Source organism: Oryctolagus cuniculus, chromosome 5 (genome assembly GCF_964237555.1).
Source record: "Oryctolagus cuniculus chromosome 5, mOryCun1.1, whole genome shotgun sequence".
NCBI classification, from domain to species: domain Eukaryota; kingdom Metazoa; phylum Chordata; class Mammalia; order Lagomorpha; family Leporidae; genus Oryctolagus; species Oryctolagus cuniculus.
The window spans coordinates 129,965,487-129,988,490 of record NC_091436.1 but is presented as its reverse complement, the minus strand read 5'-3'; the positions used below and the strand labels follow the sequence as shown (position 1 = coordinate 129,988,490).

General features: G+C 42.5%; 1 protein-coding gene across 8 annotated transcripts in view; it reads right to left on the bottom strand.

Moving 5' to 3' along the window:
* The window catches only part of KIF6 (kinesin family member 6), a 437,691-nt gene that overhangs the window by 374,486 nt on the left and 40,201 nt on the right, over positions 1-23,004 (bottom strand). The window contains exon 2 of one of the 8 annotated variants that reach the window (XM_070074111.1): positions 3,804-3,835. The exons of the other annotated variants lie outside the window; for them this stretch is intronic. The gene's annotated coding sequence lies outside the window, so the exon portion shown is untranslated. The remainder of the gene's footprint in view (positions 1-3,803; positions 3,836-23,004) is intronic. 8 annotated transcript variants of the gene reach the window in all.

The following is a 23,004-nucleotide window of genomic DNA, read 5'->3' as shown; positions in this document are numbered from 1 at the left end:
TCCCGGTTGCCCCTCTTCCAGGCCAGCTCTCTGCTGTGGCCAGGGAGTGCAGTGGAGGATGGCCCAGGTGCTTGGGCCCTGCACCCCATGGGAGACCAGGAAAAGCACCTGGCTCCTGGCTCCTGCCACCGGATCAGCGCGGTGCGCCGGCCGCAGCGCGCCGGCCACGGCGGCCATTGGAGGGTGAACCAACGGCAAAGGAAGACCTTTCTCTCTGTCTCTCTCTCTCACTGTCCACTCTGCCTGTCTAAAAAAAATTAAAAAAAAAAAAATCAAATCTGTGTTCTAGAATGCTTGCAGATGAGAATCTGAATTTTGGAACAAGATTTGCAAAAGATAACTAGGGATGACAAGAATTGTATGAAACGATCAGTATTTGTTTCTTGACTGGTGACTGTAGACGAATCATAGGAAGAAAGCAGGTAGGGAGTTAAGTCATAAATTGCAGAAGTAGGGATAGGTGACTGGCATGGTGATGAAGGTGCCTCTTGGAACACTCACATCACATGTCACAGTGCCTCGGTTTGAGACCTGGCCCTGCTTCTGACCCCAGTTTCCTGCTAAAGTACACCCCAGGAGGCAGCAAGTCAGATGGTTCAAGTGGTTAAGTCCCTGAAGTGGCTTTGGCGGGCATTTGGGGAGTGAACCAATAAATGGAAGATCTCTCTCTGTCTCTCTGCCTTTCAAATAAACCAAAGTTTAGAATCAGGAATAAAACTAGATGTTCCAACACCAGAAGCATGGCCAGTTGTGTGGTGGTGAGTACCTTGGAAAGGTCAGTAGGAGACAATGGAAGCACTTTTAGATTTTGGAGGGAATGGAGACAAGGCACCAGAATGGACCATCACTTCCAACACATTAGCTGGGAAGGGGAGGAATTATAAAGAGTAGAAAGTAAAGATCAGTCTAGGGACGGAATTGCTCTTTTTTTTTTTTTTTTTTAATAGTTGTGAGTTTTGGCTTCCACTAAGATGTAGAGCAAAGAGAATAGTTTATAATGTTAGCAAAAGACTGGATGAGGAGCAGGCCAAGATCACATCAGATGAAAGTATACCATTTTAAGGGAGAAATCTAAAGCAATTCCATCAATATCATGAGACACTTAAGCAGATAAATGAACCAATAAAAATGTGAAAGATTAATTCCTGGTACCCATCTGTGTTAAGCACTACTCTAGGTACTAGGGACTTAGCAGTGACTAAGATGGACAGGTTCCCTGTTCTCATGGCGCCTATATTCTAGTGGAACAAATCAGGATGGAACTAATAGCAATTTGGAAAAGTAAGACAGGGGTGGGCATTTGGTGTAGTGATTAAGATGCCACTTGGTAGGCCCACATCTCATATCCAGAGTGCCCAGGCTTGAGTCCGGGATCTACTCTCACTTCCTGCTAATGCATACCATATCTGGGTCCCTGCTACCCATTGGGAGACTTGGATTGAGGGCCTGGTTCCTGGCTTCAGCCTGGGCCAGCCCCAGCTTTTTTTTTTTTTTTTTTTTTTTTTGCACCTAGAGACTGAACTGCGGATGGGAGATATTCTCTCTCTTGCTCTTTAAATAAATAAAATAAATACTGTATATGATTCTAGTATACTTTCATATGGTGTTAACTGTTATAACTGTCAAGAAACCAGGGGAAAGAGACAGAATGAAAGGACTTTATATGAATGTGAGGCCATGCAGGAGCAGACTGGAAGAACTCCAGCTTGGCGTCTTCAGGGTGTAGTAGTATGGATCCCAAAGAAGAGAAAGTAGTGTATCTTGAGAATTGTCATCCTTGGAACTATCACTCAGTCTTTTGACAATAGCATGGCAATTACCTCTAATTTCCCCACATGATGGCAGCCTTGATTCTGAGACTGAAAACTGAAATTTCCTTTTTACCCCTCAACATTTCACTGATGGATGGTGGCTTGTGGAAAGAGCTGTCATTACATGAAATTTCTAAGTAAATCAGGGTCTTTGGGACCCAAAATATGCAGTGTTTTTCATGGCAGTTGACTCTACATAAAAATACGTGGAACACATTTGGTGGTGGATTAGACACGCAAAGAAGGAATATGAGCTGGTTATCAGCAAGATGCAATTGCTTGAAGTATAGGATCTGGAGGAAAAAAATTGTAGCAGAAACATTGTTTATTTTTCTCCACACCAGCCTGAATTACAGTGTGAGAGTAAAAAGTTAGATCTTTCTTTTTCTCTTTTTAAAAGATTTATTTTTTTGAAAGGCAGAGTTACAGAGGGAGAGAAGGGGGAAAAGGGGAGGGAGAGGAAGAGGGAGAGGGGAGGGGAGAGAGAGAGAGAGAGAGAGAGAATCTTCCATCTGCTGGCCAACTCCCCAAACGGCCACAATAGCTGGAGCTGGGCAGATACCAAGCCAGAAGCAGGAGCTTTCCCTGAGTCTCCCATGTGCGTGCAGGAGCCCAAATACCTAGGCCATTCTCCGCTACCCTCCCAGGTGCACCAGCGGGAACTGGATTGCAAGTGGAGCAGCAGGGACTTGATTCGGCACTCATACGGGATGCAGGCATTGCAGGCAGTGGCTTTAGCCACTATGATGCAGCACCAGTTCAAAAGTTAGATCTTTCTGCATGCTTTTCAAAACTTGAATAAATCCTTTGTCCCCTATGTACTTATTTTGGACTTAGAAAAATAGTAAACTTAAGTGTTCAACCATATCTTAAATAATTAAGAACAGTATTTTTCATTAGTTCTCTTTCCAAGAGAATCATGATCATAGGATGAGTTCAAACATAGACTCAACCCAAAAAGGCACATGACTACATCAGGCTGAACTCCTTAGAGCTACTGCTCTAGAACCTGAGAGATCCTCACAATTCTCTCCCTCCAGGAAATCATCCCACGGAACACAGAAACCCATGACACTCCAGGATCCCTCATAAAATGTCATTCATCCTTTTCTTGAACACTTACTGTGATAAGAAGCTCATCACCTCACTAAATAGCCATGTCCCTTCTGGTCCGGATTAACTGCTGTACAGGCCTCTGTTCTACCTCCCCTGCCCCTCATGGTATCGCTGATTGAGTATGTCCTGCCTCATCTGGTCTTCCAAATTAAATCAGTTTTTCTCTAAATCTCTCTAATAAGAAACTCGAATTTTAAGTATCATTTATTTATATTAGTTTCAAAGTACTAATATAATTCTGATTTTTTTTGACAGGCAGACTTAGACAGTGAGAGAGAGAGAGAGAGAGACAGAGAGAAAGGTCTTCCTTCCATTGGTTCACCACCCCCAAATGGCTACTAAGGCCGGCGCGCTATGCCAATCCAAAGCCAGGAGCCAGGTGCTTCTTCCTGGTCTCCCATGCGGGTGCAGGGCCCAAGCACTTGGGTCATCCTCCACTGCACTCCCAGGCCACAGCAGAGAGCTGGACTGGAAGAGGAGTAATTAGGACAGAATTCGGCACCCCAACTGGGACTAGAACCTGGGGTGCCGGCGCCACAGGCAGAGGATCAGCCAAGTGAGCCGCGGTGCCAGCCTATAATTCTGTTAAGTTATAGTATTTAAACATATTTTCAGTTCATGAAAAATGGAATCTACCAAAAATAAAATCTACTTGGGAAAAAAATCTAAAATCATAAAAACCATTGAAACACTTATTACTAAGACTAAACATTGAACTCCGATGGCACCATAAAATCTTTATTTTCATTAATGATTGGAAAGTAACTTGAGCAAATTTACTTTTCAAAACTACTTATTTATTTCTTTTTACTTAAACAACTACAACCACCTAATTCATAAAATATAAGTTAAAATATATTCTCTTAAAGCACTCACGTAGATGTTATGAGAAATTGCCATAACAGACCCTGGGGAAATAAATGAGAAAATCTAATGAAATAAACGGAGTTCAATGTTTTAAAGGTCACTCTTTAACCACTTTACAGAGATTCCATTACGTAAACAAAGCTCTGCTCTGCATGTCCTGCTCCCAACTGCACCTCCCAACTTTGATTCTCAGAGGAAATGGCTAAAAGCATTCAACGAGACTCCCTTGTCTCTGAGTCCGAATGTTGAATAATCTTCCCTGAGTGCTGCACAAAGCACCCACATATGGATTTATCCAGGACACAGAGACTCTGCACACAAGTTCCAAACTGACCTGCATAATTCATCTGAGTTCCACGTCTTTAGGGTGATGAATCATTTCCTTTGCTTTAAAATATTTTCCACGTCTCACACAGGCCCATTCTCAGTTTATTTTCTTTTGAAAATGTTACTGTTCATTCATAGCCAGCTACTTTTAAACCTTTAATTGTCATAATAAACTCTCGGGGTTTCTGACTGATCTCTGTCATGAGGATACTCAGGCTTTGAACCTCAAACGAGATGTCAAGTGGGACAGTTCCCAGGGATACAAGCATGTCTACAGCCTGCTGCAAGGCACCTTGGGGGACAGAGTGGAGTCTGGAGCCACTGGTCGGGGAGCAGCAGGGCAGAGGTGAGCAGGTGCTGGCCAAGCCAGTGCTGAGTAGCTGCGCCTGGACTCCCTGCACTGAGACTTGTGGAAACAGAGCCAGTGATGGCAAACTCTGTTGTCTGCTTCTCTTTAAAAGTTTCTGGGAGCTGGTATTGTGGTACAGTGGATTAAGCTGCCACTTGCGATGCTGGCATCACTTATGATTGTTGGTTCCAGTTCCAGTTGCTCCTCTTCTGATCCAGCTCCCTGCTAATGCACCAGGGAAAGCAGCCGAGGATTGCCCAAGTGCTTGGGTCCCCGACATCATTTGGGAGACACAGATGGAGGCCCAGGCTCCTGGCCATTGTGCCTATTTGGGAGGTGAACCAGTAGATGAAAGACAGACCTCCCTCTCTCTCTCTCTCTCTCTCTGTCTCTTCCTCTTCCTCTTCCTCTCTCTTTCTAACTCAGTCTTTCACATAAATACATATATTTTTAAAACAAAAAACTGTAAATAGTCCCAGGAGGGATGAGTGAAAAGCAGATGGCTCTCTCTTGCAATTCGATAGGATAGGATCATTTAGTGGGAAAGGCTACCCCAGGCCTCTTCTCAAATAGGTGAGCAGGTCCCCACTCCATGGTGATGCTATGAGAAGTCCAGGGGGCTCTGTTTCACTCTCTCCATGACAGTGTGTGAATTTTCTAGGAGTGGTTGGGCGGGGGGAGGGGGGCGACAAGGAACAGAAACTTCAGTCCTCGAGAGATTTTCAGAACATCCAAGGAGAGTAGTCTGGTTTCTATGGTAATAATTTGTTGATGTGATTACATCTAATTGTGTTATCATTTTGGATTACAGGTATTAAGGCCAGGAGTCTTCACTAAGGGCCTTGGTTTATGACATGGTCCAGCTCACTAAGTGGGGGTATGTGCGTTCCTGCTAGTGAGTGCTCTCCTCTAGGAACAATAAAACAAGAGGAAGCAACCCTCTATTCCCTTCCAACTCTGACTCTTGGAATAGTTAGGCCCCTGGCACCCTCCCCAGACCAGCCACAAGAGGGTGCTGTAGTTGCCATCTAAGCTCACACCTGCAGTCCACCTGTTAACAGTGCAGTTTTAACTGTCACGAATTTGATTTTCCTTTCACCTGTCACATACAAAGCACTGTGCTAATCACTGTAGGAATATATCGATGAATCAAGATGGGATCCTTCACAACACTGACAGTCTAGTTGGGGTATAAGAAACAACACACAGCACACAATAGGAGCTGTAATAGAGGCGCAAACCGAGTGTTGAGTGGGCACACAGAAAGGGATGATTTGTTGCAGTTGGGATGACTGGGGGTTTCACTTTGGAAATGCTCTTTGAGCAGGACTTGAAAGGATGGATAGGACTCACACACCCAATATCTGACACGAACACCCAGGTTTTAGCTGCTTCAACCCTCCCTGGTGACTGGCATTGGCTTCTGTTTTGTTGTTCTGCGTTAAAGGATTGCATTGCTGGCACAGCTCCATAGACTTCTGTAGGCTCAAGCGATGACACCCAACCGCAGATCCCCAGGTGACTCCGCAGGGTATCAGAGAACGGGTCTGGCCTCGTTCTGTCCTAGGCATTGTGCCTGGGGCTGGGGCTAGCAGAGGGGAAGAAGCCCTGGTCTCTCTCCCTGATGGCCGGCTGGGGCCTCTGTTCCCATGCCATCCCTGCCAGGCTGGTTCCCAGGCAAGCTCCAGGCCTGTGCTTCTCATCTCACCCCAGACAGCCTGAGCTGACCTCCGTCGGTGGCAGGGCTCTGAACCTGAAGGCCTGCCATCTTCCGTGTGTCTTTTCTGAAGTTCTATCCTCCTTTTTCCTAATCACAGTCAGTAATAGTAACAATAACCTTCTGTTGAAAATTTGCCGCGTGACAGATAGTACTCATGGCCCCAGTTAACTTTTACAGAAATCCTGTGAAGTTTTCAAAATTCTTAGACAAGCAACAGAACCAGCTTTACTGGATGTAACTATCAGTCACTTGGGCCTCCATTAATAAATACCAAAGACCAGGTGGTTTACACAACAGAATTTTCTTTCTTTAATATTATTTTTATTTTTCTAAAGATTTATTTATTTTATTTGAAAGGCAGAGTTACAGAGAGGCAGAGGCAGAGGCAGAGACAGGGAGAGGCAGAGACAGGGAGAGGGAGGGAGGGAGGGAGGAAGGGAAGGGGGGGAGAGGGAGAGAGAGAGAGAGAGAGAGAGAGAGAGAGAGAGAGTCTTTTATCCGCTGGTTCACTCCCAAATGGCCACGATGGCCTCAGCTGGGGCAATCCAAAGCCAGGAGCCAGGAGCTTCTTCTGGGTCTACCATGCAGGTTCAGGGACCCAAGGACTTGGGCCATCTTCTACTGCTTTCCCAGGCCAGCAGAAAGCTGGATCTGAAACGGGGCAGGTTGGACTTGACTCGAACCACTGCCCATATGAGATGCTGGCACTGCAGGTGGTGGCGTTACCCGCTACGCCACAGCACGGGCCCCCAGAATTTTCTTTCTCACAATTCTGCAAGCTGAACAGTCCAAGATCAAGGTCCATCAGAGTTTGGCTGTTGGTGCAGTACTTCTCCCTGGATTGTGGATAGCTGCTTTTACATTGTATCCTCATGCAGAAGATCTGTCTCTCTCCCTCCTCTCTCTCTCTCCCTCCCTCTTCTTATAGGGCTACCCTGGTGTTTGATTATGGACTCATTTAACCATAATTAATTCTGAAAGATCCTATCCCCAGCCACAGTCACATTAGGGGATAGGGCTTCAACAAATGAACTGGGGCAGGGGAAGGGCAATATTTGGGACACAGCAAGTAGGAAACTTGATTGATGGACAGAGAGTAGTTCAAAGTCTCCAGGAAGTTCAAAGAATCAGGCTCAGCAAGTAGGCAGCAGCAAGAGGAAGCTAGGTAGCCAGAATTCAGCACAAACCACGCCAAGAACCATTGTGGGGAGAATGCCATTGCATCACAGGATACCACTGCTGAGCTGTCAGTCACTGCAGCCTAGAGATCCAAATGCTGATGCCGTTACCACCCACCATGGTCTAAGTATCCACTCTCCCTGCTCTGTCCATCCCAATTCAATATCCTATGCATCTAAGTAAGCAAGCCTAGGTCATAAATCAGCACCCCAGCTTAGGGATGTTAGGAAAGCAAGACTTGGGCTTTCTGTAGCTTCTACGAAGGGAGGCAGGCCCAGCCTCCTACCAAGATGCCTGGGATGGAATGCTCTCATCATAGGTGAAAGGTGCAAGTGCCAGATAGATCCCTCTGCAAACGACAAAAAGGCCACACGCTTACTAGCACCTCTGACAGGAGGTGAGTTAAAGTTAACAGCTGGCATATACATTTTAATAATGAAGGCAAAAGCCGGCGCCGCGGCTCACTAGGCTAATCCTCCGCCTAGCGGCGCCGGCACACCGGGTTCTAGTCCCAGTCGGGGCGCCGGATTCTGTCCCGGTTGCCCCTCTTCCAGGCCAGCTCTCTGCTGTGGCCAGGGAGTGCAGTGGAGGATGGCCCAGGTGCTTGGGCCCTGTACCCCATGGGAGACCAGGAAAAGCACCTGGCTCCTGGCTCCTGCCATCCAATCAGCGCGGTGCGCCGGCCGCAGCGCACTGGCCGCGGCGGCCATTGGAGGGTGAACCAACGGCAAAGGAAGACCTTTCTGTCTGTCTCTCTCTCTCACTGTCCACTCTGCCTGTCAAAAAAAAAAAAAAATAATGAAGGCAAAAGTTTTATTAAAAAATACTCTTACTGCATGCCATAGAGGCCAATATTGTCTAGTGGTTCTGTTTTGCATCATTAAAAATTATGGTCATACACAAGCAAGTTGATTTTATAATCTAGCAGATTATGAATCATAATTTGAAAAACATAAGACTAAGAAATGGAAAACATTTAGGAGGTTGTTTCATTAGAAGATGAGAAAAGATAAGGGCACAGATGGGGCACTAAATGTAGAAATAAAGCATTGGGCATAGAGATGAAATGCTTCAAAAATTAGCAGGACCTCCTGATTCATAGAGGCTGGTTGAGGTTACAGAGAGAAAAGACAGATTAAATCCGAAATTTTTAGCCCTGATAAAAACTTAATGCTTAACTAAATTAAGTTCTTTCATGGAAAATGTGGTTATACCACTTGTTTGTCCTGCAGATTTTCAAAGACCAATAATAAAGAATTGAGAAGAAGTCTTGGAACAATTAGGAAACCCTTGGCAAGGGTGTCAATTTTAGGGACCAGGCCAACACAGACCAGATTGGTATCAGACATTTATATTGAACAGGTTTTTTGAGAAATAGGAAGTTTAGGGGAAAAAAGAGGAAATTTTGAGAAGAAATTTAAGAGAGTACAACAGAAGAGAAATGCTGAAAGTAACATGTCTATTTTTAACTGATACATAATAATTGTGTCTATTTATGAGGTACAGTATGACATTTTCATACATATGTACAATGTGTAAAGACCAGATCAGGGCCGGCGCCGTGGCTTAACAGGCTAATCCTCTGTCTTCCGTCGCCGGCACACCGGGTTCTAGTCCCAGTCGGGGCACCAGATTCTGTCCCGGTTGCCCCTCTTCCAGGCCAGCTCTCTGCTGTAGCCAGGGAGTGCAGTGGAGGATGGCCCAAGTGCTTTGGCCCTGCACCCACATGAGAGACCAGAAAAGCACCTGGCTCCTGCCTTCGGATCAGCGCGGTGCGCCAGCCTCAGCGCGCCGGCAGCAGCGGCCATTGGAGGGTGAACCAACGGCAAAAGGAAGACCTTTCTCTCTGTCTCTCTCTCTCACTATCCACTCTGCCTGTCAAAAAAAAAAAAAAAAAAGACCAAATCAGGGTAAATCACGTTTCCATCACCTCAATATTCATCATGTCATTGCGCGTTGGGATTGTTCACAAAATCTTCCTTTCTAGCTACTTTGAAACATGCAGTAAGTTGTTAACTACAGTTCTAGAACACTAGAACTAATTTTCCATTATAATTATATTTTGGTACCCATTATCCATCTTCTTTCTCTATCTGCCTTTCACTTCCTAGCTTCTTGTAACTTCTGTCCTACTCTTTAATTTCTATGAGATCAATTTTTTTTTAGCTTCCATATAGGTTGTGGGGACATTTATCATTTGTCTTTCTGTGACATGATTATTTCACCTAACACAATGTCCTCCAAGCTCAGCCATGTTGTCACAAATGTCAGGATTTCATTCATTTTTATGGTTTAGTAATATCCTGTTGTAAATATATTTTCTTTACCCATTCTTTGGTCATTGGACACCTAGGTTGATTACCTATCATGGAATCCACTGTGAATGGTGCTGCAGTAAACACAGAACCTGCTGCTATACTTTCCTTTAGGTATAGTATTGCCAGTAGCAGGATAACTAAATCATTTAGTAGATCTATTTTTAGTTTTCTGAGAACCTCTCTATTGTTTTTGATAATGCTTATTCTAATTTACATTTATATCAACTATATACAAGGGTTCCCCTTTCTCTACATCCTCATCAGCATTTGTTATTTTTTACCTTTTTGATAATAGCCATCCTATCTGGGATGAGAAGATATCATGTTGTGATTTTATTTTAAATAAATTTTCTTTATTTCCCTGATTATTAGTAACACTGACTACTTCTTCATCTACCTGTTGGCCATTAGTATGTCTTCTTTTGAGAAAAGTCTATACAGGTCATTTGTCTATTCTAAAATCAGTTTACTTGTATTTCTTGCTGTTGAGCTGTTTTGAGTTCATTTTATATTCTGGATATTAATCTCTTATTGCATGAATAACTGGCAAATATTTTCTCCTGCTTTGCAAGTTGCCTTTTCACTTTGCCAATTGTTTCCTTTGTTGTGTTCAAGGTTTTTTTCAGTATGATAAAAACCCATTTGACAAGTTTTGGTTTTGTCACCTGTGCTTTGGGGGTATTATCCAAAAAAATTTTTTCCAGGCCAATGCCTTGAAGTGTTCTCCCTGTGTTGCCTTCTGGTGGCTTCAGAGTTTCAGGTTTCCCATTTAAGTCTTTGACCCCTTTGATTTGATTTCTGTATCTGGTGAGAGATACATTCAATATTTTTAGTACTCTTTACTGATGCAAAGATACTCTGAAAATGTAAGAATATATTATAGAGATACTGTATATTTCACAGGGATGGGAGAGAAGATTTTGTGAATAATCCCAAAACAAGATGAATAGATTACAGAGATAACAGATGTGGAAATTAGCCTTTTGAAACTCTTCCTACAAATGAACTGTATAGACTCAACTGATGGGTTTATGACTTAGCAAAAAGGGTAGATGCTATAAATTATAGAGCAGTCAGTTAGTAATCAAAGTGCAGGAAGAGATGACCACATGGCTGGCTCTTTACTACCTGGATTTCTCCTCTACTAGATGATGAGCATCATGAAGACAGGAATCATGACCTCCTCTCTGTGTCCCTGGGGCACACAATACATACAATATTCCACAGTGTGCATGTAAGAAACACCAGCTGAGCAGGACTGGACTGAGCTGAGCTTAAGAAGTTCACTAAGAATAATAGTTGTGGACAAAATATTGCAATGAAAGCCAAAATGAATAAAAGAGCTGGACACATTTGTAATAGTCTCAAAAAGTTCTGATCAATATCCATTGACAGATCTTTAATGGCATGTCCCTGGGCAGTGTACATAGACTGCTTCTGTTTAACATTTTTATCAAACAGTTATGGAAGACCCAGATGGTATGCACATAAAATGTGCAATTAACTCATGGCTGAGAAGTAAAATTAACATACTAGATAATTGAGTCAAGTTTTAAAAAATGAAAAGCTAGAATGAGGGACTAAACCTAACAAAATCTAACAACAGCAACAAAAAATGTGAACAGGATCAACAAAAAGACCTGCAGGTAAGTATCAATAAACAGGCAAATGTGTTAGCGTGGGTCAGGAAAATGTACAATAGCCAAGTCTTCAAATTCTCCCTCTACAGCTGCCCAGAAAGCCTTAACTCTCTCCTTCTAAAGCCAACTTAGAGATTCCAGATAAAATACAATATATACTCTTTTAAATGGATAAACATATTTGCAAGATGGTAAGGAAAACACCTAGGGACCAAAAACAAAGAGGTGAATGAAAAACAAAGTCAGGTAATGAGCCAATGCTGGGGCAAATATGGGAACGTGAGGTGGGGAAAATTCTGATATCAGAAATCAGATGCTGGGGTCAATATAAAGCGGGTAGTGGATGCTGAGATATCTTTATTAATCCAAGGCCATTAATAAAACAATGAAAAGCAAAAGAAAAGAGGCATATCTATCTAACAGCAGGGGAAATAACAAGGAAACTTGCCCATCTCTGTCTCCACTACGGATGAGAAAAGAAAAAGTCTTCCTTCAGCGTTTGTCACCTTTGACTTATCCATGTGCATAACTGAGCTATAAATTTACATTACCCACTGGTTTAATATAAATTCTAAAACTGAAGATGTGGTCATTGAAACTTTAAAAACTCAATTTAAAGATTAAGCAGAACTGGCATATGTAACAAAGACTTTGTAAAGTTCTAAAGATATTTGAAATAACACCTAAAATGCAAAAAAATGAGAAGTCAGAAAACATATTTTTTAAAGATTTATTTATTTATTTGAAAGAGTTACACAAAGAGAGGAGCGGCAGAGCGAGAGAGCGAGAGAGAGAGAGAGAGAGAGGTCTTCCATCTGTTGGTTCACTCCCCAACTGGCTGCAACAGCCAGATTTAACCAATCCAAAGCCAGGAGCCAGGAGACTCTTCCAGGTCTCCCATGTGGGGGCAGGGGCCCAAGGACTTGGGCCATCTTCTACTGCTTTTCCAGGCCACAGCAGAGAGCTGGATGGGAAGTAGAGCAGCCGGGTCTCGAACCGGTGCCCATACGGGATGCCGCCACTTCAGGCCAAAGCATTAACTGGCTGCGCTAGAGTGTCGGCCCCAGAAAATATATTTTTAAAAGTCAGCCGGCGCCGCGGCTCACTAGGCTAATCCTCCGCCTAGCGGCGCCGGCACACGAGGTTCTAGTCCTGGTTGGGGCGCCGGATTCTGTCCCGGTTGCCCCTCTTCCAGGCCAGCTCTCTGCTGTGGCCAGGGAGTGCAGTGGAGGATGGCCCAGGTGCTTGGGCCCTGCACCCCATGGGAGACCAGGAAAAGCACCTGGCTCCTGGCTCCTGCCATCGGATCAGCGCGGTGCACCGGCCGCAGCGCGCCGGCCGCGGCGGCCATTGGAGGGTGAACCAACGGCAAAGGAAGACCTTTCTCTCTGTCTCTCTCTCTCACTGTCCACTCTGCCTGTCAAAAAAAAAAAAAAAAAAAAGTCTGAGATAACAGTGAATGAAAAGGAAAATATATGTTTAATATGAGTTATAAATAGGCATTTCAGGGACCAAGGCTGTGTAGTGGGTTGGGTTAAGCTACTGCCTGCGTCACTGGCATGCTATATTGGATACCTGGCTACTATGCTTCTGATCCAACTTCCTGCTAATGAGGCCAGGAAGGCAGCAGAAAATGGCCCGGGTGCTTGGGCCCCTAACATCTGTGTGGGAGAGCAAGCTTGACTTCTGGGCTCCCAGCTTTGGAGGAGCCAAAGCTGCAGCTATCTGGAAAGTGAGCCAGCAGATAGAAGATATCTGTGTGTGTTTGTGTGTATGTGTGTGTGTGTCCTTCTCTGTCTGTCATCCTGCCCTTTAAATAAATACATAAATACATTTTTTAAAAAAGGGAGGTATGACTGTGTCGTAGCAAATGAAACCACTGCCTGCAGTGCCAGCATCCCATATGGGCACTGATTGGAGTCCCAGCTGTTCCACTTCTGATCCACCTCCCTGCTAATATGCCTAGAAAGCAGTGGAGGATGACCCAAGTCCTTGGAACCCTGCCACCCATGTGGAGGACCTGGAGGAAGCTTCTGGCTCCTGGCTGTGACCTGGCCCAGCCCCAGCTAATTTCACCATTTGGGGAGTGAACCAGTGGATGAGAGATCTGTCTCTCCCTCTCTCTGTAACTCTGCCTTAAAAAAAAATACACAACCAAGATTTCTTGTTTTAAAAGAAATTGGTGGCATTCACACAAGCGACTACTATGCAGCCTTTAAAATAAATTATCTTTTCAAAACAAAGGCGTTACTAAGAATGGAACAGAGGAAATATTTTAAAAAAGAAGATGAGACGTTAACAGAAATGATGATAGGCATGCATCCTCATATTTAGGAAGCACAAGGAGTTCTAAGTGGGATAAATGAAAATAAATACACATCAAGACGTATCACTGAGAAACCACAGAACACAAACACAAGGTGAAACTCTTAAAAACAATGAAAGAAGATACATTCCCTGAAGTAGACCAATTCGACTAATGCAGACTTCTCAAGAGAAAAAGCTCAAAGGTTACGGGAAAATATCCCCAAAATATCAAGAAAATACAACTGTCAACAAAGAATTCCATACTGAGATAGTTGTAAGCCAAGTGAAAGAAACACTGGGAAATTTAGCTATGAATACACCCTCTCTGAAGGAGCTACTAAAGGATGTACTTTACAAAGAAGGGAATTGAAACCAGAAATAGCAAAGGAACTAGGAAAATGTGGGGAAAACCCAAATGTACATTGATATTTTTATAAAATAAAAATAACTGGGGCCAGTGCTGTGTCATAGAGGTGGTGCCACTGCCTACAGTGCCGGCATCCCATACAGGCACTGGTTTGAGTCTCAGATACTCCATTTCCAATCTAGCTCTCTGCTATGACCTGGGAAAGCAGTAGAAGATGACCCACATGGGAAACCTAGAAAGAAGCTCCTGACTCCTGGCTTTGAATCAGTGCAGCTCTGGCCGTTGAGGCCAACTGGGGAGTGAACCAGTGGATGGAAGGACTCTTTCTCCCTCTCTCTCCCTCTCTCTCCCTCTCTCTCCCTCTCTCTCCCTCTCTCTCCCTCTCTCTCCCTCTCTCTCCCTCTCTCTCCCTCTCTCTTCCTCTCTCTTCCTCTCTCTCTCTCTCTGCCTCTCTCTAACTCTGTATTTCAAATAAATGCATACATCTTAAAAAAATTCTAATTTGAATCATGTAAAAAAAAGAACTAAAACATTAAACAATAAGATAAAATGGGAGGAATGTGATTTAAGTTAATCATATAATCAGATTAGAGATTCATCAATGATCAATTTTAGATGCTAAGAAATTAATTATGATTATAAATTTTTAACAAGAGTCACTGAGAGAGAGGGAGAGAATATAAGACTTCCTGGTAAGCAGCAGAGAAACAAATAATGAAAATGGTCAACAAAACAGACAACAGGAAAGGAGGGAGAAAAGAAATATAGGATACATAGAATATAAATATGAGAGGAAAAATCATAAATGTTACCAATGACTAAAACTTGAATAAAAAAGTAAAGATCTTCCATATTTCATTTACAAAGAGGCACAACTAAGGCATAAGAACGTACGAGATGTTTGAAAGTAAAAAAGATGGAAAAATAAATTTTTATGTACCCCACTTAGTGTGAATATTCACACATTTTCTTATATAAATGGGTTTGATTGTTGGCTGCAAGCCCAGAACCTGCTGTTATATAATATTCTGTACTGTGGGCTTTAGATAAGATACAGTAGGCCTATTTTTTAAAAATACACTTTAAGACATAAAAAAAGTATAGATATAAAATCAGTCACTACACAGGCTTTAAAGGAAAGTTTCTCAGGAAGATGGAACCATTCTAACCTCCAGACATATAAGGCATAAATGGACAGAATTATAAGTACAAAGACGAGAAGACTAAAAAAAGTTAGTGGAAAAGTATAATTAAGAGATAATGTACCTGTTTTATGAATATTTTGAAGATCCCTTGTTTGTACATCTAGAGGTCTTAAGATAACCTCCTTTGGTTCTTAACAGATCAAAAAGAAAGAAAAAACCAAACAGATGTAGCAAATTTGGACAACAAAGTCAAGAAGCTCAATCCAAAATGGAAATGTGGAAGCCTGGAGGAAGTTAATCAGCTGTTAAAGACTTTAATCACTGGAAAGCGACCCCTGGAATCATGCATCAGGTAGAGAGTTTGGCCAAGTGATCTGCAAGATCCCAACTAACTCTGGGATTGTTTAGTCTAGTTTCAATAAACATCTCACTTAAGATTTATATCTAGGCTGGGGTTTCCTCTTTTTCCAAACTGGATAAAGCTCTACAATGAGTTACAGCTTGAGGGATAAACCTCATTATTCTCACTGTGTTCCACTCTGAGTTTGGTGTGGGGAGGGGATTACCAAGCTAAACCCAAAGAAAACTGCATGGGTGTGGTCCAAAGGAAGCCAAATCAAGCAAACCAACAATTCTGCCCAAATTCCCAAGAGCCAAAACCACTGAGTTTCACTCAGCAACAAAGACCTATATTAGACCCCTCATCAACTTGAGCCAAATTTTCCTAAACCTCAGACATGTCAGGGTACTGGTAATTTGAACGATGAGCAAAAAGCTCGATTTTAAAAGGATTACCTTGAGACTGCTGAAGTTTCTACAACATTCTGGACTCTTTACAATAGAACATTTTGGAGTCTTTACAATGAATAAAATTATTTAAACAATAAATCATTCAAGGCCCCCAAACCCTCCCCTTCCAGACATTCACCACAGGGAGAAAATAGAGAATATGTGTATGGATATTCAACAAATGACAGAAGCATTCTAAAAGGAAAAAATAAATATCAAAGCACATGCTGAAATACTACAATGTGGTAAATTTACAACTAACGCTCTGTAAAGACAGACTTGGCCCACACATCAGTTAGCATACACAATTAGAATTCTACTGTTATAAAAACAGACAGGGACAAAAGGGAGCCGTCATTTAACTAGTACATACAGTACCTATTTATGTGCAAAAGAGCAGTGTGTGTACTGATGCAAGAATTGACATTTGCAAATTTACCATATCTCACTGTCCCTTTTTAGAGTGCCCAGTTAATCTGTTTACCTTATTGTCGCTCCCCCTCTTCGTGGAGGAACGACACAGGACCCTGCGCTGTTCTTTTGTCTGCTCGGCCCTCCCCGGGTTTGCTGCTGGTTCTTCCCGGGTTGGCTACCGTCCCTCCACCTCCGTGGAGGGGCGGGCCCCCTGCCACTTTCCCCACTTCCCCAGGGGAGCGGCATACCTCCGGCTGGCTCTCTCGGGGGCTGCACAGGTGTTCCTTCAGATAGATGTTCCTGGTGCATGTTGTCTCTCTCCTCCTTTATAGTCCTCTTCCACCAATCCCAACTCTGCTACCCACACGCCGAGTACGCTGCTCTCCTCCAATCAGGAGCAAGTCCTACAGTTTATTGATTGAACTGGAGGCAGCTGTGTAGAAGCTGTTTCCTCCTCTCCCAGCGCCATATTGTGGGAGAGCAGATGCATAGAATAAGTCTTAATTCCAGTAACTTAGTCTAGTCCGAGTTGCTCCCAGTTGCTCCCCACACCTTATATCATTTTGAAGGGAAGCAGTAGGGAGGCATTATTTCCACTGAGGCTTACCTTACCACCCGAGTTGGGGTGCCTAGGAACGGAAGTGGTGGAGACAGGGCAAGGCAGATGGAAGTCAACAGAAGAAGCATCTATCCAATGAGTGTTGAGATTGTTTGGCTTTTTCCCAAATTTTTTTGGCTTTTGCAAAATTCATTCCATCTCCCTGGAACACTCTCCAGAATGCCCATGTCTCTGAACTTGAAATCAGTCTCAGAGTTTCTTTCCATACACAGAAGCTATTAATAGCTCATTCAATAGTGATTCTTAAAATAGTGTACCAGATAAGGGACAATTTTTAATTCTCCATGCAAATTAACTTCTCAAGAACATACATGACACCTTAATATTTGTCAGTAATTCCCACTGTTTTCATCACAGCACTGGCTTTCAATGAGCATGCAGTGATTGATTTAGATTGGCCTGTATAAAACTTACAGTTTGATAAGATAAGTAAGAGAAAACCAAGACAAAATCAATGGAGGCATATATAAAAGTGTAGATGGGAAATGGCTCACTTATTTTTTTTTCATGGACAGACTGCATTTATTGGTAGAGATAGACAAGATGAAATTATTGACAAAGAGCTTAATCTAAGAACTGAAACAGGGGGAATGCAATATAATAGGCAGGGGACACAATATTTCAAGCCAATAAACACCTTCCTTGAATAACCTGATAAGACTAGAAATAGGCAGCCCTCAGCAAGTGCAGGATGAGATGCAGGAGGTGATATAAGGAAGGTAACAGGCTAAGATAGCTGTAGAGACAGGCCCCATCCCTTCTCTGTCCCAGGTCCTATATAAAGAGGTAAGAGAGAAAGCAGACAGGGGATTAAAGATGGGCAAAAATGTATAAAATAGAGCCCTTGTGTGCCCTTAGCTGTGTTCATTGCATAGGACACAGACAACTGTAATGGTAAGGGTCATATTATCAAGGATTATGGGAATAAAAGAAAGGATACAAACACTTCTGTCTGAGAGAGACAAAAGTTCTTAATAAATGACTTTAAAAACTAACTCCAGATACTTACACACTGTAACATTTGAGCCATTAAAACAAAAAAAAATTTGATGATCCATTTGAACACAATTACCACTACAATGAAAGAAAGATCTTCATAATATAACAAAGCTGTTTCCACATTTCAGAAGAATACCCAATCAAAAGCAAAACCAAAAAACCTTCACTGCTCTGTTTACGACAAACTGTCAGCACCACATCCTTCACATTAGGAACTGTGTTCTGTTTTGTGTTTTTTTATTTACTGGCCCTCATTCATGTGTATTCTTCTGTAGAAAAACAGCACCTGATGATGTGCCTTTTTTTGCAGGGTGGGGCAGGAGGAGGGCTACAATAAGGAGGAGAGACACAGTTTAGCTGAACAGTTTAAAGAATAACTATAGAAGCTTCCATTCTCATCAAATGGCAACTGTCTTTTAGTTTTTTTCTCTTCCTCTTCTTCTTCTACTCAAATCATTCATCCAGGAAGAAACAAAGCCCAAATCAACACTTTATATAAAATATCAGGGAGCCCAGGGAAGGCAGGATATGGGCTCACTGGATCTCACGCAAGATCTTGGTCTCCGAGTCAGAGCTCCTCCCTTCCTAATTCTGCAGATAAATGGACAGCCGGTTGCTCTATCCCCGTTCTGCTGCATGGGAAAGGCAATTTCTGCCACAGTGACAAATTCCACTATAACCAAACCAACAGCATGCCCCATGGAATTCACTAGGAAGGGATTTTTAACTATATTAGCATTATGTATAAATTCAAGGAAAAATACATTTGGAGAAATGATGAATGTAGGGAGAGATACACATTTAGAAATAGAGTTGGGAAAATTCCAGAGAAAGAAATATATATATTCCTGAAGGTAAAGTATCAACATTCTACCCACTGGCTTACTGCACAGATGTTTATGAATGTCTCCTGTAACTAAAGACTGGTCTAGGTGCTGGGAATACAGCAGTAACAAGACAGGAAAGAACTCTCCTCACCCAGCTTACATCTAGCTGGGGACAAAGACTGCAAAGTACAACTACTCTGTGGAGAATAAAACAGTGATGTGCTACAAAGCAACCAGCTAGTTTCTGATTACTTTAGGTAGGAGGTCGGGGAGGGGCTCCTGGAGGAGCTAATATTTAAGCTGTGATCTGAGTGACAAGGAGGAAGAAACCCAGGTAGGGAAAGAATAATCAAGGTTTCTCAAAAGAAAACCACTGTGGCTGGAGCAAGGGGGGAGAAGAGAGAGGTCTGAGGGATTGGTAAAGGCCAGATTTAGGGCTTTGCAGACAAGGTAGGCAAGCTTGTGACATTTTAGCCTGACAAAAATCCTTTGTAGTACTTTAATCAAGGGAATGATTGCATCCAATCTGCATTTTAAAAATTCATTTGGCTACTGAGTGGGGAACGAACTACAAGTGGGCAAGAGGGCAATGGGTTAGAGGACTGTTGCAAAACTGATTAGGGTAGCAATAGCGAAGATGGAGAAAAAATAGATCAATGTGGATACTTTAGAGTTCAATAGATAGGGTTTGCTCTTGGGAGATGAGGAAAAGAGAGCTATCCAGAACGACTGGAGTCGTTCCGTGAATAACAACTCAGAGACATATGTGGATAAGGAGGATTTGGAGTTCCTTAAACTACATCCCCTCATAGATGACTATAAATACCCAAATGGAGATGCCAAGAATGCAATTAGATATATAAGTCCAGAGTTCTGGGGACAGATCAGAACTAGAGATACAGAGAGAGTCCAAAACACCAAGATTATATTTAAATTCATGGCAGTGAACAAAATCTCAAAGGAGCAAGAGGAGAAGAGTTAACAGCATCAGTGCTAAAGGCTCATGATGAATAAGCAAAGATGATAAAAGGAATAGCCATGTGGATAAGGAAACAGGATAGCACGCTACTCAGTTTGGGTCCTGTGGGAAGCTGACACAAAGACGGAACTAGATGTACTGAAGAAATGTAAAGGAGGAGGAGCAGGAGTAGGTAGAGAGAGCTTCAGATCTGATGCAGGTCTGACACCTGTGGAAGGAGACTGGGATGTAAGGGTTGTCTTGGAAGTGCCCCAGACCAAAGCTCAGCTCTAAGACATGGCTTGGCCAAAGGGGAGTTCTGATCCAAGACTGCTCAATAAAGAAATACAATACAATAAAAGTACTCCTCAGATCTAGTACTCCTGTCATGTATTTTGTCAGCTTGGAACACGCCTGCTGTGTTGGATCAGAGGGTATGGTAGCTGAAGGTTAGCAGTCAGCTCTTGCCCTGGGCACAGTCTCATGAAGGGAGCACCAAATGGGATACCTCCATAGCCACTATAGTGTGATACTATAAAATCCAACAGTAAAAGAGTGTCTTAAAGAGGAAAAAGTTATTCCTGTTTTCTTAAAGACTATGTTATAAAAAAAATAATTACCAACAACCATCAGCGACCTTAATGAGAGCAGCCTCAGGAATGCAGAGAGGACAGAAGCCCCACCGCAGAGGGTAAAGAAATGAATGGGAAGTAAAAGGTAGACAAGAGGACTGACAACTCTTCTCAGGCAGTGTTTCTGGAGAAAGAGAACACAGAAATGGAAAACAGCAGGAAGAGATGTGAGTAAGGAAGGCTACTGTTTTATTTTTTAAAGGGAGATCCTAGAATGTACTGATGAGAGGGAGCCCATAGATTAGGAAAAATCAGTAATACTGCAGAAAGAAGAAAGTTGCAAGTGTAATATACTTGAGAAGGCAAGATGAGAAGAGGACTGGCAGAGACAGGAGAGTTCTGAGTGATAGAGAGGAGGCCGGGAATCAGGTACAGACGCAGACCAACAGACTTGGTGGAGAGAGAATGAGGGATAGACTCATGGGATCTATTTTCCCAGTGAAGTATGAGGCAATTGAGAGGGAGGAATAGGGGAGAGTGTAGGAAATTTGAGAAGAATTAAATTGAGAAATATGGTCATCTCTGAGAGTAAGAAAGGGAGCATTCCAAGACTTACAGGCAAAATTAGGATTAGAAGGCAATATTGAGGGGCCATTGAGTTTTTAGTGAGTTCATAGTCAATGTTTTTCTCTAGCAGTAGTTAGCAGCCCAGGTGTAGACATGGAGTAGGTGGACGTTCAGCGTAACCAGAGAAGGGGCTTTGCTGTGTATATGACAGGGAAAGAGGTAGGAAGATTAATGGTGTTTTGGGGCCATGTATCCAAATCCACATGCAGCACAACAGTTCCCTCAGACAGACAATGGCAGTTACGTTGGTTGAGTGGTTATCGCTCCTTCAACTTCCCAGACATCGAGGAAGACTCCTGTTTTCTTCCTGTCTAGGCAGTTTCTGCAATTATTCTTCCTTTGGTGTCAATTAAACTCACAGATATCAAGGTTTTTAATGAATGTGAAAACATACGCTGTACAAATCTGTTTTTGTTTTATTGATTTTTAAAGACCATTTTTTGAAAGTTTGCTCTTTTATAACATGGGCTGAATTTAAAAATCTCAATACTAAAATATTCCTTCTTAGTTGGATGACAGATGAAAGAAGCTTTTAATGAAAACAAACAAAAGAGTTCAACATGATATCTTAAATCTTTGCCAGGACAATGAAACACATCATATTTTGTAAGGTATTCGGCTTAGGAGATCTGCTTGGATCTCAGATGCACATAAAATGGTAATTTTCAAAGTAATATTTTATTTACTTCTTTATATGATTTACTTGAAAGGGAGAGAAATAAGGAAGAAAGGAAAACATTGAGAGAGGGAGTTCTTCCATTTGCTGGTTCATGCCCTAAACACCCACAACAGCTGGGGCTGGGACAGGCTGAAGCCAGAAGCTAAGAACTCCATCTGGCTCTCCCACATGGTGGCAGAAACCCAACTACATGAGTCATTATTTGCTGCCTCCCAGGTTGCACGGTAGCAGGAAGTTAGAATCAGGAGCAGAGCTGGACCTCAAATCCAGGGACTACAATTTGGGATGTAGGTGTCCCAAGTGGTATCTCAACTGCTGTATGCAAAATGCCTTCTCCCAAAATGGTAATTTTAAAACCAAAAACACCATTACATTGATCTGCTTGGGGCCATTTTCTATGAAAATAGATGCAACCAGAATTTCCTCTTTTATCTAGCAAACTGTTGAAAATAAACTCAGAAAACACTCTTTTCATGAAAAACACCTGATGGAAAATACACTAATTACATAAATCACATGGTAAAATGAAAGCTTATAATAAGCAGTTTTCTCCTATAGTCTCAAGGCTACAATTTATTTCAGAATAATTCTTAAGTATATCATTAAGGTAAGTAGTTTGAAAGAATACTAATCATTTCTTGTGCACAAAAATTTGAATTTCTGGTCAAATTCTCTAGTTTGGTAGTTTAAGCCCACAGTTACATCACATGGGATTCAAGGCAACAGGAAGAGCAAACTGCAACGAAATCCTGGCCTTCTCCCATAACCCAACCACCCACGTTAGAAAAAATGACTAGGAAGCAAACGTGTCAAGAACTGGGCCTTCCCTACAGAATATACTCCCAAAACTCAAAACTATAAATGGCCACTCACTCACAAGTATCATTTTTAACAGCAAGAACATCTCACTCATAAATAAATGCTTTTCTTCTTTGAGCTCCTAAAAACTGACTGCATTTTAAAGTTATACATATCTGAGACTAGTATAATTCCAGGCTATCACATCAATGATCCAAAAATCCCAAAGGGGCTGTAACTGAGTTGTTTCTTTATTTTCAGTATTTTAGCATAAAGAAATGAAGCTACACATTAGGAAGCTGTTGTGCTGGAAAATTTTTCAGCTGCCAAATAAGTCATCCAGAAGCAGCACAGTGGAGCAACCAACGGTACCTAGGGTCCAGAATCAACACTCTGCAGCTGCGTTCCGTAGCAGTGCCACGACGCTAGCCCAAGAGGATGGAAAATGTGACAGGTTCCTCCACAGATGGACACGAAGGACAATGAACAATGAATAGTGGGTGTAGGCAGCAGAGGAGGAGAAGACACGTCCCCCAACGCAGAGAGAGCAGACAACATGATGATTACACCAGTTCT